Source organism: Arvicanthis niloticus, chromosome 6 (genome assembly GCF_011762505.2).
Source record: "Arvicanthis niloticus isolate mArvNil1 chromosome 6, mArvNil1.pat.X, whole genome shotgun sequence".
Lineage (NCBI taxonomy): Eukaryota > Metazoa > Chordata > Mammalia > Rodentia > Muridae > Arvicanthis > Arvicanthis niloticus.
Genome location: NC_047663.1, coordinates 98,790,965 through 98,808,814, shown reverse-complemented (window position 1 = coordinate 98,808,814; position 17,850 = coordinate 98,790,965).

The window sequence follows — 17,850 nt, the reverse complement described above, 5'->3', positions numbered from 1 at the left end:
ACAGGCTAACCATCTCAAATCAGTTAGAAAAGTTAAAGAGGAACTGGGTCTAAGCCTTGTATTCCTAAATGTGTTATATAGGTACAATGCCTATGAGAGTAACAATATTAATCTCACTTTTATATCAATAAGAAGCTTATACCAATGAAAACCTTAAATTTGAAATCAAAGTAAATTTTGTACCATTTAAGAAATTATAACTTCATCTTAATAACAACTATACATATTTCTACCAATAGTTTATGGCTATGCAATAAGTCCTAGCTAATCCTCCCTGTTCTAACAAAACCACTACTTTTCTTGGGAGCCATCTTAAGTCCTCATATTAAGTCCTCATCTTAGCCGTGTACAGCCAATGAGGATTCTGAGGAGTTGCAGGAGCCTGTGGTGCTTCACTCTCCATCCCACTGTTTCCTTCACAAGGTTGACCTCAGTACAGCTAAAACAGACCTCATGATGGACCATATGGTTACAGTAGATCTCATGATGGACAGTATGTCTACAGTGAATCTCATGATGGACTATATGGCTACAGTAGATCTTATGATGGACCATATGGCTACAGTGAATTTCATGATGGACCATATGGCTACAGTGGATCTCATGGTGAACGGTATGGCTACAGTGGATCTCATGATGAACAGTATGGCTACAATGTATCTCATGATGAACCATATGGCTAAAGTGGATCTCATGATGGATCATATGGCTACAGGGGGTCTCATGATGGACAGTATGGCTACAATGGATCTCATGATGAACAGTATGGCTACAGTGGGTCTCATGGTGAACAGTATGGCTACAGTGGGTCTCATGATGAACAGTATGGCTACAGTGGGTCTCATGATGAACAGTATGGCTACAGTGGATCTCATGATGAACAGTATGGCTACAGTGGGTCTCATGATGAACAGTATGGCTACAGTGGGTCTCATGATGAACAGTATGGCTACAGTGGGTCTCATGATGAACAGTATGGCTACAATGGATCTCATAATGAACTGTATGGCTACAGCAGGTCTCATGATGGACAGTATGGCTACAGCGGGTCTCATGATGGACAGTATGGCTACAGCTGGCTTAGTTTTCTCTCGGCTCATTTCTAATTCTGTGTCTTTAAGTTTTATGTTTTAATTGACACAGCACTCTTCTTTAGGCAGGTTTCTGATCTCTTTCATGCCATTGTCTGAATTCTATACTTGCTCATCTGTCATGACCTCATTGCCTGGGAGGGTGTTCTATGCCACTATGTGACTCTTTAAATTAAAAGAAGAGGCCCGGGTCCATCAAGGAGTGAAGGCCTAGCTAACAGTAATATGTGTACCACCCAGGGTGCTGCAAGATATCCACCCAGTGTTCCTGGCTTTGTTTCTCAGCTGGTCCAGATTGTACCCCACCCCCATCATTGTAGAAGTGCTTTTGTGTGGTCCAGGCATGAGGTAGTAGAAGAGAATCCAGGATAAGTACAAATATGTATGTTCTTCTCACAAAGCTATGCGATAAAAACTTCTTTCTATATGTCTTTTTCATGTATGTATGTGTGTGCAGGTACATGTATGTGAGTGTGTGTGTGTGTGTGTGTGTGTGTGTGTGTGTGTGTGTGTGTGTGAAGAGGCAAAAGGACAACCTCAGGTATCATCCCTTAGGTCATTCCTCAGGTCATTCCTCAGGTCATTCCTCAGGTCATTCCCTCAGGTTCTATCCATTTTTATCTTGAGACAACATCTCTCACTGATCTGGAACTGGTGAGTAGGCTGGGTTGGCTAACCAGTGGTTCACCTGCCACTGTCCCCAGCACTGGGATAACCACTATACCTAGATTTTTAATAGAGTTCTGGACATTGAACTCAGGTCAATCCAACTAACTGAGCCATCTCCCTGTCCTCAGACAAACTTCATTTTTAAATACAGGAAGAAATAACATTTCCCAGTGCATCATGCTGTCAATGGCGGAGCATTAGAGACAAGTAATGAATGCAGAGGACAGAGACCAGAAAGTTTCATTTCTCTTTTCTTTTTTTAAATAATGCATTTATTTATATTTTTTTATTTTGTGAGCACTGGTGTTTTGCCTGCATGTATGTCTGTATAAGGGTATTGGGTCCCCTAGAAATGGAGCTACAGACAGTTGCAGGCTTCTATGTGGGTGTTGGGAATTAAACCCAGGACCTCTGGTAGAACAGTCAGTGCTCTTAATCACTGAGCCGTCTCTCCATCTCCTCAGTTCTCTTTCCACCAGAGTCTGATATGTGCTCGTGTTGTTGTAAAGTAAATTACCATCAGTACTTATCTATTACCTGCCAGGCTCTGGCCTGAATACAGCCTCAGGGATCTCAGAATCCCCTAACAGATACAGCAATGACCACCTTTCTGGGTTCTCACTGCTCCCACTAAATGGGTGTCAATCCAAAAACCTGGACTGATAGCCACTCCAATAGTTCAAATCCAGAGCTGTAAAAACCCATAATTCACAAGCCTTACATGATAGGTCAGAAACTGACTTACTCAATCATCTCCCCCAGCAATTACAGCTGAGGTGTGTGGCTGAGACCTGGAGACTTTGAGATGTCTCTCCATCATCAATACCCCCAAACTAGAATCTCGATTTTGGTTTCTGGTCATTGCTATAAAAAAATTCATCAAGGATAGCAGGTCCTTCCAGGAAGCTGAGGATGTGGATTGTGACTACTTACTGAGGATCCTGGGAGGGAGGTGGAGGCTGTTTTCAGAAAGGAATTCAGAGTCTAGAGAAGGGAGGCTGGCTGCAAAAGAGAAGGAGTCAGCTTCCCTATGGCAGAGGCTGAGATGGGTCCGTCAATCTTATTTCCTCTTCTTTCTGAATACAATCTATCTCAAGCCTCTCTTACACATGGATGATGTTGCCATAAAACTGAGGTCTGACCTGAGTAATGTAAGCCAGTTGGAGTGATATGCATCACTTCCAGACCAATACGTACCATTGTTATGCATATTTCTCCACTGTCATCCAACTGAGCTGTACTATTGAGGTATGACTTTGAAATACCAAGAGAGCTCACATCAGCTTAGATCCCTCCTGAATGACAGTAGAACCTGGGCTTTCTTTAGACTGTCAAATGGAAAAAACATAAAGTTCTACTTATGTCCGTCTAATGGGCAGTTGGATCCACTTGTAATAGAGCTTGCACTGCCTTCAGTAGTATGTTATGCATAAACAAAGGTAGCAGTGACCTGTTGAATGGTGGCTTGGAGAACGGGCCACTTTTGTGTAGAGCCCCAGTAAATGTGGAGATGTGATGCAATGGGAAAAGTCTTATAAAGCGAGTCAGACTGACAAAGAGGAGTCTATAAAGCTGAGGTCTGCCCTATGAGGGTATAGAGAGGGTGAATCATATAGAGAAGGGTGCTTAGTGTGCTCTGTAGGAACATTCTAGAAGATGACAGTGGCCCCAGAAGGTCCATTGCCTCGGAAGTGGGTCGTAGATAATACTCTGAGGAGGAAAGAACAACTGTGAGACATTGTTTCTTCTCCTATGTCTCTGTCTAATTCTTCATGGCACAGGCAGCTCTTGTTTCCTCTTGAAACGTTGTTGCCTCTTTCTCAAGACAGAGGGTTGAATAAAAAGACTATTATACAAGGCCGACTTTAAAGGCAGTTTCACTGAGGTGCAGTAACCAACGGGTGATATTTAAAATGTACAAGTTGAAAGATTGCGTGGAGGTGTTCATTTAGCATGTGATTGCCACAACAAGGTACAACATGCCTCTCATCTCTAAAAGTTTCTTTGTGGGGTTCAGAAAATGGCTCAGTCAGAAAAGTACTTGTCTCACACGCATAAGCACCTACATCTTCAATATACAAGTACATTTCTGCACATGGTGGTGCATATCTATAACCCCAGCATTGGGTGTGCAGAGACATGAGAGTCTCAAAAAACTCACTGGTAAGTGATGGAAGAGGGCACCAAACATCAGCCAGTGGCTCCCACATGTGCATACACACAGGAACACACACACACACACACAATGTACATGCATACATGCTCATGTGCACACATTTTAAAAGCTTTCCACATATCCCTTTGTGGGCAGGGGATTCCAACCTCTGCCCTCTTAATGGCAGCAATTCTAATTACAGGTGCATATTGCCCAACTGACTGGCAGCTCTCATTCTCTTTACACAGCTGAAATTTTAGACCCACTGAATAGTAAGTGCTTGTCTCTCCCTGCTCTAGTTCCTGGCAAGCACGCGTCTGCTCTCTGCTCCTATGTGCTGGACTATATAAGATAGTATCTAGGTTGTATCCTCCCAGCTGTTAGGAAGGCTATTATCAAAACAAAGGAGAACAAGTGTTGTAGGGGGTAAGAAGCTGGAACACAGATGCTGCTCAGAATGTTAATGACGCAGCTGCTGCAAAAACAATGTAAAGGTTTCCTAAGAAGTTTAAACTAAAACTACCCTGTGATCCAGCCATTCCCCTCCTAGGTACACATCTGGAAACACTGAAATTGGGACCTTAAAGAGTAAGCTCCTCCCCACACTCATTCTAGCATTGTTCTGAAGAGCAAGCATGTAGAAATGACCCAAAGTCACTAACAGATGAGGAACAGAAAATATGTAATAGATATATCAAAATATTACTCAAATAAAAGCATACCTTTACGATGGTACCAGTAAACTTGGAGAGTGTTATGTGCTACCAGAAGGACAGAAACTGACAAAAGAGGCTGGCATGACGGCTATGTACTTGGGATCCAGGTGAAATGCCTTGGGTTCAAACCTGACTGATATTTTGAAAGGTCTCAATGCTTCTATTTATTTTTTGAAATAATTTATTTATCAGCATTAACTACTAGCCACTGCCATAAAAGGCCTCTCCGAACATTGAATGATAATTTTACACACATGAACTCAAGAAGCAATGGTGACCTGCATAAGGAGCTCCAAAGGCTACATCCCTAGCTGAGAAGCTATTGGCAACTGATGGCTGCTGGGGAAGGAGATTCAGTTTAGGGGTGTGGCCATTGTGTGGATTGCCACGCCCCCGTGGATTGTCCCACAACGGTGCTCATATGGCAGCATTCATTTGATTCAGTAAGGTTAAAAATAAATGAATAATGAAAAGAACATGTGAACTTAGAGGGAGACATGACGGGTGGTTTCAGGGAGACTCAGAAAGGGAAGTGAGGGGTGGATTGGCTCAAAGATACATTGTACATTCATAAAATTTTCAAAGGAAATAAAATTAAAATACAAAAAGAGGATTAATAAGTATCCCACGGGGGAGGGAGGGTATGAGAGTTGGATAAGACACAAATGTGATAAAGAATTTGTGTAATCTCTGCTTCACTGTGTATACACATCTATTGTTAGTATTCATAAGTGCTCTTTGGTGGAGAACAGAAATCTGTGCAAAGCCTGGAGTTAGGATTCACATACATGTGCACACATACACACACACTCACACACGTGCACACACACACACACACACACACACACACACACACACGGGTGCACTCATACTTCATAGTTCTTTATTTATTATATCCTGGTGGTAGGAGGTAAGAAAAAGGCTGGAATACATCTCAATTGGCAGAATATCTATGTAGCACACCTGAGGCCTGAGTTCCATCCTAGTGAAGACCCCCAAACTCGGGAGACCCTCACTCAAGTCTCTGGAAGTCACGGCCACCCAAAAACTCACAAGACACCATACCTGCAATCAGCAGAGACTTTATTAGGGAGAGGTGGTATTCATTTGCTCACGCGGGAGCTGAATTGACAAAGACCTGCTGGCTGAGGGGCTTTTTAAAGAGGAAAACCACAAACCAGGGGAGTGAGGAGGGGGTGAGGGGTTGCTAAGGAAACATAACATAAAAATAGTGGAGAATTCCAGAGGAACCCAACCTAAGTGAGTCAGGGTCATGTGGAAAACACTCTGTATACTCATTCTTCTCAAAAATGTGGTCTTGCCATGTCACTTGTCCAACTATTTCTCAGTTGCTGCCCTGTCACTTGCTCAACTATTTCTCAGTTGCTGCCCTGTCACTTGCTCAACTATTTCTCAGTTGCTGCCCTGTCATCGTGGTTGCTAGTTTCTCAGTCCCACCTAGATGACTTGCATTCCTCTCTTCCAGTTCCTGAAACCAGCTAGTCTACATTTTTAACTTGCTTCAGAGAAAATTTTCTATGTCCTTTAAAGAAAAGCCTGTATATATTTTATAAAATGATTTTTATAATTTTTCACTCTACACTAGCACTACATAACCCAGAATGGTGATGCAAGACTGGAAATCCAATGTTGCAGGGTATGATCTTTCCTTTCCTACTCCTTCATCCCGTTAGCTGGGAACCAGAACACACAGGGGGTGATTCCAGGCTGAAGGAGAAGAACAGAAACTATCATTTTCTAGTATCTACTCTATAATCGTACTAAATTCTCCATAAATTCACCATCTCATCAAATCCTTATGTATGCTTTTGTGTAGACACTGACACGAGGAGGGAGCCAAGACGAGGAGAGATTGTAATTAATTAATTACTTAATTAGTTAATTAACTGTTTACAAAACTTACCTGATGTCACACATCAAGGAAGGGACTGAACTGAGAGAGTCTGCAGGGCCTGAGGTGGGAGCCTCAGGAAATCACAGCTGTGCCATAAGAAGGAAGCTCAGAGCGTTACTCAAATAAGCCAGTGAGAGGAAGGCTGATGAGGAAGCAGAGATGGAGGAAAACAGAGAGAATAAAGCCATTGGGTCATCTTAATTCATCAGGGCCCCTGCCAGGGACTGCAGGAGTAAGACTTGCTGGAAGACCACAAATTACACAAAGCCCCTTGGAGGACAGGGTCAACAAGACAGAATGACTAATCTCAGAGTCAGAGATGCCAAAGAATCCCAAGAGGCCTCTGCAAAGCATTTTTCTCCAAAGACACACACACAAAAAAACCGTTTTGTGGTCCTTTTGGAATGAGAAGCTAGATTTTTAAAATGTGTAAGAGGAACATTTGTTCTTTGATACTTTCACACATGTGAACCTTCACTTCTCCCTACAAACCCTCTTTCCTATTCCTGCCTTTACTGTTCCATTATCTACTTGGTTTACTCAGGGTCATCTGTGCAACTATGGCTTGGAACTCTTTGCTGGAACTTAATAGCTTCAGCAATGAGTACAAAACTCCGTGTGATGACTCCCGGTCCCAAATTCTATCAGTAGCTAATAGTTCACCCGGGGCCCTTGAAAGATCTCCATTCATAACTGATTGTTGATAGGGCTAGTCTTGTGCAGGCCTGGTGCTCAGAGAAATCCCCCTGCCTCAGACTCCCAAGTGTTATGATTACAGGCACGCCCCACCACATTTGTCGCAGGAGATGCTCAGATGCAATGTGCCCCAGACCACTCTTGCTCAGATTCTTTCCCCAATCTTTCCTGGGGCAAACTCCATAAATAAACAGTTTTTGAAATTTAGCTTGATAGGGGTCTCTCACAATTCTCCATATTGGTTGCAATAGCACCCATCAAAAGTACAGACAGGTTCCCCAGGGTCTTAGTAGCGTTTGTGCTGAGGACAGAGTGATGTTGGATTTCTTGACCTTTGTGTCTCAGCATTTTCTTTGTATCCTGTTTGGCAAGTAGAAGCCTTTAAGCACATCGATTGCCACAGGAAACTCAACCCTGTCCTTGTTCTTCCATTCACATTCGTTTCTTAACACTGATCCAGTGACTCTTGTTTCTAAACTATCTGCAACCTGCAACCTGCCACAGAGAAGAGCAAGAGAAATATCAAGAAAACAATGTAACAGTTAGTAACTTACAAAAACTAGGCATGCCACAGATGAACAAAGCTATTGCCAGTGTGATAAGGAAAGGATGAAGCCCATCTGGCATGTGAGGTGGAGAATATCTCACTTCAGGATGAATGTATTCACCTCAGCCTTGATAATATGCAGACCAGGTGGAGCTGATATGCTGAGCTTGTTTCAAGTGTGTATGGTCCATGTATTAGTATTCTGTCTAAACTCCACCTCCACAGTTACCTGGCAACAGCCAGGTAAGCCTGGCCCACTATAAAAGGGGCTGCTTGCCCCCTCCTCTCTCTCTTGATCTCTTGCCTCTAGCTTCTCTCTGGCCCCTTGCCCCTCCCCCTTCCCTTTCCCCTCTCTCCTCATGGTTATGGCCGGCCTCTACCTCTCTCTCTCTCTCTCTCTCTCTCTCTCTCTCTCTGTCTCTGTCTCTCTGTCTCTGTCTCTCTGTCTCTCTCTGTGTGTCTCTCTCTGTCTCTCTCTGACTCTGTCTCTCTGTCTTTCTCTGTGTCTCTGTCTGTCTGTCTGTCTGTCTGTCTGTCTGTCTCTCTCTCTCCTACCCTCCTGACCCCCTTCCCATTCCCTGAATAAACTCTATTCTATACTATCTATACTATACCAGTATGTGACTGGTCCCTCAAGGGGAAGAGATGCCTCTGCATGGGCCCTCTGAGACATCCCCTTCCCCCATACCTCTCGACACACCTACAGAACAAACTCTCTTTATCTCTTTATTTTTTTTATAAACACATCATTGGTGCCGAGACTCAAACCTCAGAAATCTGCAGGTTTGCATCAGACCAGCTACCAAAGGATATCCAATGCTCACTAGCCTAGCCTAGAACTGGTAAGCTCCCCCATCCCCCACTGGTCAGAGTAACCGACCACAGGGCCCCAGGAAAGATTTCTTGAGCTCAGAGCTAACCCTGTGATTCCCTGACCCTAGTTCTAGGACTCCTCCCCTTGGGTGAGACATTTCCCCTCTCCTTTTGAGACAGTTTCTTTCTTGTAGCCGAGTACCCCAGGCCAGGCCTGAACAGACTGTTCTCTCTGCCTCAGGAGCACTAGCTCCAAGCCCTAGTCCCCAGTGTGTCTCCCCCAGGGGTCATTCTTTTGCATGTGGCCTGCTCGTGTAGGCGTCTCCCCTCCTTCTCTGTCATTTTCGGCCGGCTGCACCCACTTAGTTCAGCCGGTTCGCCTGAAACAGTGGGTCCAGGACCTTGCTTGCTCCCTTCCCCTCTGTGGTTCTTAGCTCTGTTCTGGGTCTACTCCTTGCATCCTGCCAGGGACCCTCTTTGAGACTTGCTTCCCCACATGCGCAACCACCCATGCAAAGGGCTTGACTGCCTGCTAGTGGTGCCTTCTGCCACAAGAACAGCTAACATGAATGTTGCTGTGATACGGGACACACTTGCTTTTCCTTGCCCACTGCAGACTCTAGCCACCAGAGGCCCTGGGTAGTGACTTCAGGCTGCTAGTAGGAAGTCCCGCTCTGCCACCACAGCAGACCTGACCTGCAGCACCTATGCCCTCAGCTGCAAGCCCATAGCACAACCTGGGTCATGACCTGTGGCCCACAGCCCCACCTCGCCAGCCGTATGATTGTATGCCACTGTTGCCAGCTTTCTTATTCTGGTCCTCGCCAAATGTTTCTTTGCTAATACAAAAATGTGCTTTTTTCTACCTACACAACCTGCCAAAGTTACTTAAGACTCTTTCCTATCCTGTCTTAATAGATTTTTACTACTGCTATTAAATTCTATTCAGTTACAACCAAACCTTATGGCTCTCAATCTTGTCAGAAGTCTGCTAATAGTATATTTAAGTTTATGGCCGACAGAATCTCCAAAGCCTCTAACAGTTGACCCAAGATGGTTTCAGAAGACTTGGACACCTAGAAGATACAGCCTGGATTGTATGCAATGACACAGTCACTGACAAACGCAGTGGACTAAACTGGATGCTCTGAGTCAAATGACTTAGCTAAGTCAAACCAAGCTAAGTCATTTCTCATGTCATGTGTATCTATTCCACAGAAAAAAAGCCCTGCATCTTCTGTGCTTGAAAGCCAAACTGACTTCGCCCAAGAGACTATGGAGACCACAGGAGCTGTTGGCTAGTGGACTCTGTCATTTTTTAAAATAATATATAACTGGTAGATTATTGCTTACTCTTTCTCAGACTTCTGACTACATTGACAGCTAAGCTTTCACAGATTATCTGTTACCTCATTACCTAAACCCAGTTGTCATCAATTAAATGCTTCATATTTCCTCTTCTTGCTATTCCACTGTCCCAATATTATCTGAGTTCCTATAAACTTGCCTAATTCTAATAAAACATTTCACTATACGGTCCAGCAAAGTCTCATCCTAAAGATTGCTCATTTTGTTAACTCATGCTGTTATCTCTTTTGTAAACTTATAAGCTACAGGAAACCCACTCAGATCTACCTCTCACAGACCAAACAGATGCCATCCAGATAAGTACATCTGCCTAAAGTTTCCACTTACTACCTATTCCAAAGGGTAAGATCCCTCCGGGTTTCAAATGTACATCTTAGAAAAAAGTTTTCTTTCTCCCAAATGTACTTAATTTTATTCCCTACAGCTTGTCAAGTCCAGGCATATCCAAAACAGCTCCAGAGAAGCAACCTCCAGATGTTTCATCTCCTGTCACACACACACACAGCTGCTTCTACTGAACCTGTTCCTTCTGGCCTATGCTCAGATGGCTCCATAGACCCTGGACAGCAGGAAACAGCCAACTCTCCTAAGACCAGACAAACATCCCCCATACCATTCTTCTAGGTTTCCCCTAGAAACCTAGTGCCAGCAGGAAGTAGCCAGATATCACGCTGATCCTATTTCTGCTTTGCCATCACCTCTTTCTAATTTTTCTTTTTCAATTAAACCAAAACGGGGGAATATTAGTATTCTGTCTAAACACTACCTCCACAGTTACCTGGCAACAGCCAGGAAGGCCTGGCTCACTATAAAAGGGGCTGCTTGCCCCCTCCTCTCTCTCTTGATCTCTTGCTTCTAGCTTCTCTCTGACCCCTCGATCCTCCCCCCTTCCCTTCACCCCTTCACCCTCTCTCCTCTACTCTTCTCTCTCTCTCTCTCTCTCTCTCTCTCTCTCTCTCTCTCTCTCTCTCTCTCTCTCTCTCTCTCTCTGCCTCTACTACCCTCCTGGCTCCCCTCCCCATGCATCTACTACCCTAGCCTGGCAGATGATGAGAAAATGGCCAGAGGTTCATGGTAGGATAGGCAAGCAAGAAAGATAGATTTTCCACCTTTTACAAATACTCTATAAAGTCCTTATGCTAAGAGACCCCTATGTTATACAGTTTGTGGAGCCCAGAAGAACTAGCCTTCATTTTAGACTAGAACCTTAGTATTTGTTCATATTTATTAGGTACCTACTGTATGGCACATCTTGCATGTTAGGCACACACACTGTTTACACACATTTTTGAAACTTTCCAAGCAATCGAGATGAGTTGGGGTTAATGTCCATCATGTATAAAAAAAAAAATATATCAACAAAACAAGGCTCTCGCCCAATGCCACAGATGTAAGTAGCAGATCTGATACTCAACTGCCTGCCCCATACTACCCGATGACAGAGCTGTACTCTGTGTGTAGCATCTACTGACCAGTATCTTCATTCATGCAACTGTTAAAACTCCAAGATGCCAAGTGGTTAAAAGAGCCAACACTGAGCTAGAGAGTGCTGTTCAAGCAAGGGGTTGGCTTCAGCCTAATAACCAAAGAATGTCTGTTGCCGGATCTCGTGCTGGGCAACTCTTCCCACACCAATCACTTACTGGCAGCTTCATCTGGGATTTTCCAGTAGCAAATCAGGAAAGAAAAGAATATAAAATTAGCTAAAGCAAGGTTACACTGTCCCTTCTCCTGTCCCTTTCTTCTTGTTCTTCACATCTACCTAGCTGCCCTTTACTGTTGATACTTGTCTTCATAGAAGCCCACTCTGGCTTGATATGGACATGAGGTCTATTTCGAATGTCCCCTTCACCCCAATGCGGGGACGTTTATTGGAAATTGAGTAAAATAGCTCATTTCTTAAAAGGTTCATGACAGCATATCAGACTGTTGGAACTGTTTCAAAAGAACAGATTCCAGGCTGAAATTGACCCTTCATCAGAAAGAGTCCCTTACTAAAGCCAATGCTCTTTGGGCCAGCCTTGGGCAAAGGAAGCTGGTAATTTAATAAGAAGCTCTTTGGACTGTGAAAAGTGATCATTTTTCATCATGCATTCAAGGACACCATTTTTTCTGGCAGGTCTCCAACCGCCTCCATCAGTGGTCAAGAACCACCAAGGAGCACATTGCATTGTTCTGTGGGAGCACGTGGAGTGTGCAGTCATACAGAACCCTCTCCTCTGCATCCACCACCTCATCCATGTCAGGTGATCACCCTGAAATTCACCTTCCCAGTCTACCAAGCAAGGTGAAATGTAGCTGCACCCTCCACTGGCTTTCCTGCGCGCTCTGAGTACTGCAGGTGTGAGGGGGTCTCATGACTTCCCTAACATACCGAAGGGTCAGCAGAGAGTAGCAGTCAGAGGCGGCGAACATTTGCACTGGCAGAGGAAACACAGGTACCTTGTTGCCAGTGACCTCAGTGCTCACTTCATGCCGGGCACTGCTGTTGGCACGTGGCATGTGTTAACTAATTTGCTGAAGTGCGGCATCCCTTTAATGCAGTAGTATTATCATCTACATGTTTCATGGGAAGAAACTGAGGCTCACAGATGTCATCCAAGGCCCCAGAGACATTCATAGGAAGTTGAATTTGAATGACCCAGGATCTGTGGCCATAAATATAGCAGAGGTCTAACTCTGCTGTTAAGAATTGCAGGTACTCTGAGTCCAACATACTGAATAAACATTCAATCAAAGCTTGAAATCAATGAGAGAGCATAAATGCCCATCTTATTAGTGCTTGGTATAATTGGTATATCCTACCATTATGTCTGCCTCAACTGAAAACACTGACGAGCCAAGAGGATCTGAGATTGGCTCAGATCCATGTTGTCTGAAGTTAGAGGCCATGTTCTCAATTGCTCTGTTACTTCAAAGCCTAGAAAGGGTGTGTGCACTGGCACCCTCTATGAATGAGGAAGGCTGACTGCAGAAGAGGGCCAGCAGAAAAAAAAAAACTCGCCAGTCTTTAGGTCACCTGCTGATGAAGCAGCTGCCTGTGCTCAGAAGTCTAGACAGATCTAGAAATTGTTAGTGGCAGATAATGTTCTGAGTCTATTGTGTCCAGAAGTCAATCTTAAGTCAAAGGAATTGGACACAGAGGGAAGAGGAGAAACAAAGTCAGCAAGCCCACACTTCAAATGTGGGCTTTAAGCAGCTCTCCGGCATCCTATGAGAATTATTCTCCAGAAAGAGTCGAATAAACAACTTTAAGTAAAAAATGCTAACAGTAAAAACATGAGACTGTGATCCTAGGTCTCCAGCAACAAGGATTGTTTTGATAACTGATGCATGTGTGCACAACCTGGCAAACTTGGAGACTCACAAGAAAGCTCATGAGGAGACAAGGTATGGAAAATGTGCGGGATGCAAAGTAATCAGAAAACATTGGGAAGCAAGAGTGCTGGCCCGAGCTGGGATCGTGGGTGAGTGGTTTATCCGACTTCCTAGTTAATTTCCATAGTATTCACAACTTTGTTACTCACCTAACACAGGAACTCTTACTCCAGTCAGTATATCTCAAACTTGGCAGCTGGTCCCCATATCCACTGCCCCTGGTTTATCCCAAGTCACATTCACCGTCCACCTGGCTAGTAGCAATCAATGTTCCTGCCACTGGTGCTGAAGACGTGAGACCCACTCTTACCCCTTCTTGTGCCTCACATTCCAGCAAGAGTGTTCTCTGAAAAGCATGCTGCTCACTGTGCTCTAGGTAACGTCTGGGGTGTGCAACACGCTACCCAATTACCCACTCTGCTACTCACACTACGCTGCAACCATGAAGAACATGCCAGATTCCTTCAGCCCCAGTGCAAGCTCTCCTTTGGGATATATCCCTGCTGTACTTCTTCTTATATCACAGGTCCAACCCTCAAAGCACTTTAGTCACTCTCCTTGGCGCTACTATGTCCCCATGTTCAGACTCACATGATACGCAGACTCTGTTCTAGTCATCTGTGTTCCTGATAACCTGCACCAGAGCAACAGCTCCTTGAAACACCAGCACACTCATTAGGTGGTTCCTTGTATTTCAGCCCCAGCCCCAGTGCACTCAGTAGGCACACAATAAATATTTGCTGAGCTGGGGCACCGAATAGACAAACAAGAAGCTGGTTTTATGAAAATGGTGACAGTTACGTGGAATGGAGATCGATCTTTGAAGGAAGGAGTTGTGTCTATTAACTAAAAGAGAACTCCCCCAGAAAAATCATTTCGTTTTCTCCTGTGCTGTAAGATTTAGCCCCTCTCTGTCCTGAAATGCATAGAAATGTAGACCAAAGATGCACCAAAAATGAAAATGTCAAAACAAAACCCACTGAGATTCTAAGTCTGGTGAGGCCAGGAAGCCACATTTGGAACACGCTTATGGGGAACTTGACCATATACCATGCAATGTGACTGAATGGGCAAGAGCCCAGGGTGCTGCTCCACACAAAGTGGGGCTTCTAGAAATACTAATTCTTTACTCACCCACTTCCCAGCCTTTTCCTAATCCTTTGCTTCTAGGGCCCTACACAGTCTCCTTCTTGCCATATCAGACAGAAGTAGACCCCAGACCCAACTTGGGGACAGAAACACTCATTCCTCCAACAGACTACAGAGCCAACCATCCTTCCTGCTTATTAACAATATTACAGAGGCAGCTGGCCCACCACCTTAGGATGACAGGTCTATTTTCATACGGAAAAGAAAATTACAGAGCAGCACAAACATTTGCTAACGAGAACGATGTTATTATAGCTTGCAAATTGCATTCAGATGTTCAGTAATACTGGAGTTAATGGATTCCCAAGAGTTTGTCAGCAAGTGAACCCATCTCAAAAAGACCTTGTTTTATCCATTTTTATGCAAGAGGGATTGCCCAGCCTCCTTGATCCAGCAGGAGACTGTGGAGGGGGAATCCTGGGGCTGCAGGAAAACACTGCTCCCTCTGCTTCCTCTGTCCCCACACTCTAAGTGCTTGCAGGGATTAAAGAGAAATTAAAAGGGAACAGGCCAGCAGCTGTGGGCTGAGACTCACTGTGTGCCAGGCACTGTACCAAGCACCCATTTCTCACCTCTCCGTTTATCCTCCCTGTACTTTCATGTAGTGCTACAGTCTCATAGTCTTTTTATAAGTAAGGAAACTGAGGCACAGAAAGATCTAGAATGAGCCATTCAAAGGCCCCAAGAAAGACACAGTGAGGGGAAGAGGGCACACGAATGGCCTTGACTTGAGCTGAGCACCTGTGCTGCGGTAACGTTAGGCTCCATCAACATGTGTAATCAACACACCTTAAACCAAAAATAAGAAAGGTATTGGAATTCAGGAAGTCGTGCTTGAAATCCAACAGCGTCTTGGTACAAGAAGTGAGGTGCCTCGTCTTGATTGTTCATCTGATTGGGTTAGGTAGCATCGAGCAGGTGAGCAGAGCTTGCTAGGAAGCATCTATGAGGGTGTTTCACCCCGTTAGATGCCTGGGCCTCTGGTCTAATGGACGAGGTAATGTGTTGCGAGAACTGCACTGTCTGGAGCTGTGGGAGGTGCAGTGCAGCTGGAGGAAGTGGGTCACTGGCATGTGGCTTTGCAGGCTGTGTCTTACCTATAATTCCTTCCTGTTACTCTTCTCTGCTTCTCAGCCACCATGAATGAGCAGCTTCCCTCCTCCAGGTCCCTCTGCCTCCCAACAGACCCGTGACCATGGGGCCAGAGCACCATAGAATGAAATCTATGAAAGGAAGAGTGAAGTCCATCTTTCCTTCTTTAAATTGCTTCTCTTGGCTATTACAACTGCGGGAAATCTAACACAAACCCAATCTTTATCCAAACCTTCCACTAGCAAATTCCAAGCACTCGGCTTACAAGGAAACAATCTTGGTCCCTCTTGTGTGGTGTGTGTGTGTGTGTGTGTGTGTGTGTGTGTGTGTGTGTGGTGTGTCTGTGTATGTGTGGGTGTATGTGTATGTGTGGTGTGTGGTATGTGTGTGGTGTATGTGTGTGTGTGGTGTATGTGTATATATGTGGGTTTGTGTGGTATGTGTGTGGTGTATGTGTGCTGTGTGTATGTGTGTGTGTTTGTGTGGTGTGTGTGGTGTATGTGTGTTATGTGTTTGTATGTGTGTGCTCTGTATATGTGTGTGTCTGTGTGGTGTGTGTGGTGTATGTGTGTTATGTGTTTGTATGTGTGTGCTGTGTGTATTTGTGTGTGTTTGTGTGATGTGTGTGGTGTATGTGTGTTATGTGTTTGTATGTGTGTGCTATGTATATGTGTGTGTCTGTGTGCTGTGTGTGCTGTATGTGTGCTGTGTGTGTGTGTGCTGTGTGTGTGTGTGTGTGTGTGTGTGTTAGGGGAGAGTCACCATCTCAGCATCTCAGCTCTCAGGAATTCTGTGTTCTGTGCTTCTCTGGGACTCCCTGATCTGAAACCTTAAGAAAACATTAAGGTCATGGCCACTGATGACTGTCTTATCTAGTTCCTTCATTCTCTCTATATTGACCTCCTCTGATGTTCACTAGAATAACTAACCTTGATGTAGATCCAGAATGTGTCCCCAAGAGTCCTCACCAGCCCACCTTTAGGGGCATCTTCCAATATAGGATCTGTCATATTGTGTGGTGTTCAGTATATGAAGCCATTTGGGATACCAGAGCAAAATGCTCTACCATGATGTGAAACAACAAAATTTTACTGTTTCATAGTCCCAGAATTGTAAACTTTTGTAATCTTACAAGAATCTTTACAAGCTCTGGATCAAAATACAGCCTTGTGCATCGTTGGCTACACAAGAAGTGCAAGGCCAGTCTGTGACACATGAGACTGTCAAAGAAGAAGTACAGTCACAAAGAAGATAAGCATTTTGAGCTATGGATTTAGAGAGACAATTTGGTTCACATTGTCACCAACACTTACCCCATGTTGGTATCTCTGAAGCTTTAGAGCCAGAAGATTCTTGGTAATCCCACCATTCTTATCTATAGACAAGAACTGAAGCTAAGGCTGAGGGAATATTTTATATGGGTTCAAAAACCTTGGCAGAGCCAGTACCAGGGCTAAGAACCAGAACAGGTTCCATGCCTAAGAATTCACACAACTTTGTCCAAAGGCTAAATGCCTCCAAGCTGCAGTGTCCAAGGTCATACTTAGCTACACAGTAAGCCCAATGCCAGCCTGGGCTTCAAGGGATGTTTGAGGGTGTGGATGAAGAGGGAGGAAGAAAGGAAGGGAGGGAGGGAGGGAGGGGGGAGGGAGGGAGGGAGGGAGGGAGGGAAGGAGGTGTAATCCTGTAATCCACACAGAATGTAATGCACTCAGACCTGTAAAGTATAGCATATTCCTTAAAGAGAGAAACGTTCTCTTGAAATTTGTTCAATAGCATTCTTAATCATAGTGTCCAGTAAAGACCTGGTAAAAGAAGAGAAACTTTTCCACAAGACAGTGAGTGCTGCAGTGTGCAGACACACCCCTTGGGACTCTGGTGATATCAGGAATGACAGAGACTAGTGCATCCTGGAGATATTTTTTAAACATACATACTATTTTAAATATCAAGCATCTCTCCTGGGTACTCACTATCTGCTGTTTCCTGGTTCACAGCCTGAATATGAGTCCTGGGTACTTCTCACTCACCTATACTCTGTCCCAGTGCCAGCATCAGAGAAGCCGCATCTCAGTCCCACCCTCAGCAGCTCACCTTGGGCAGGCGCTGTGGCTCTCAGACTCGTCTCAGAGCATGCCCTCCCCTGGCCATACATTTCTCTCCTGACAGGAACATCTGTGTCTTTTCTTCCTTCCTTTCTTCTTTCTTTCCTTTCTTCCTTCCTTCCTCCTTCCCTCTCTTCCTTCCTTCCTTCCTCCTTC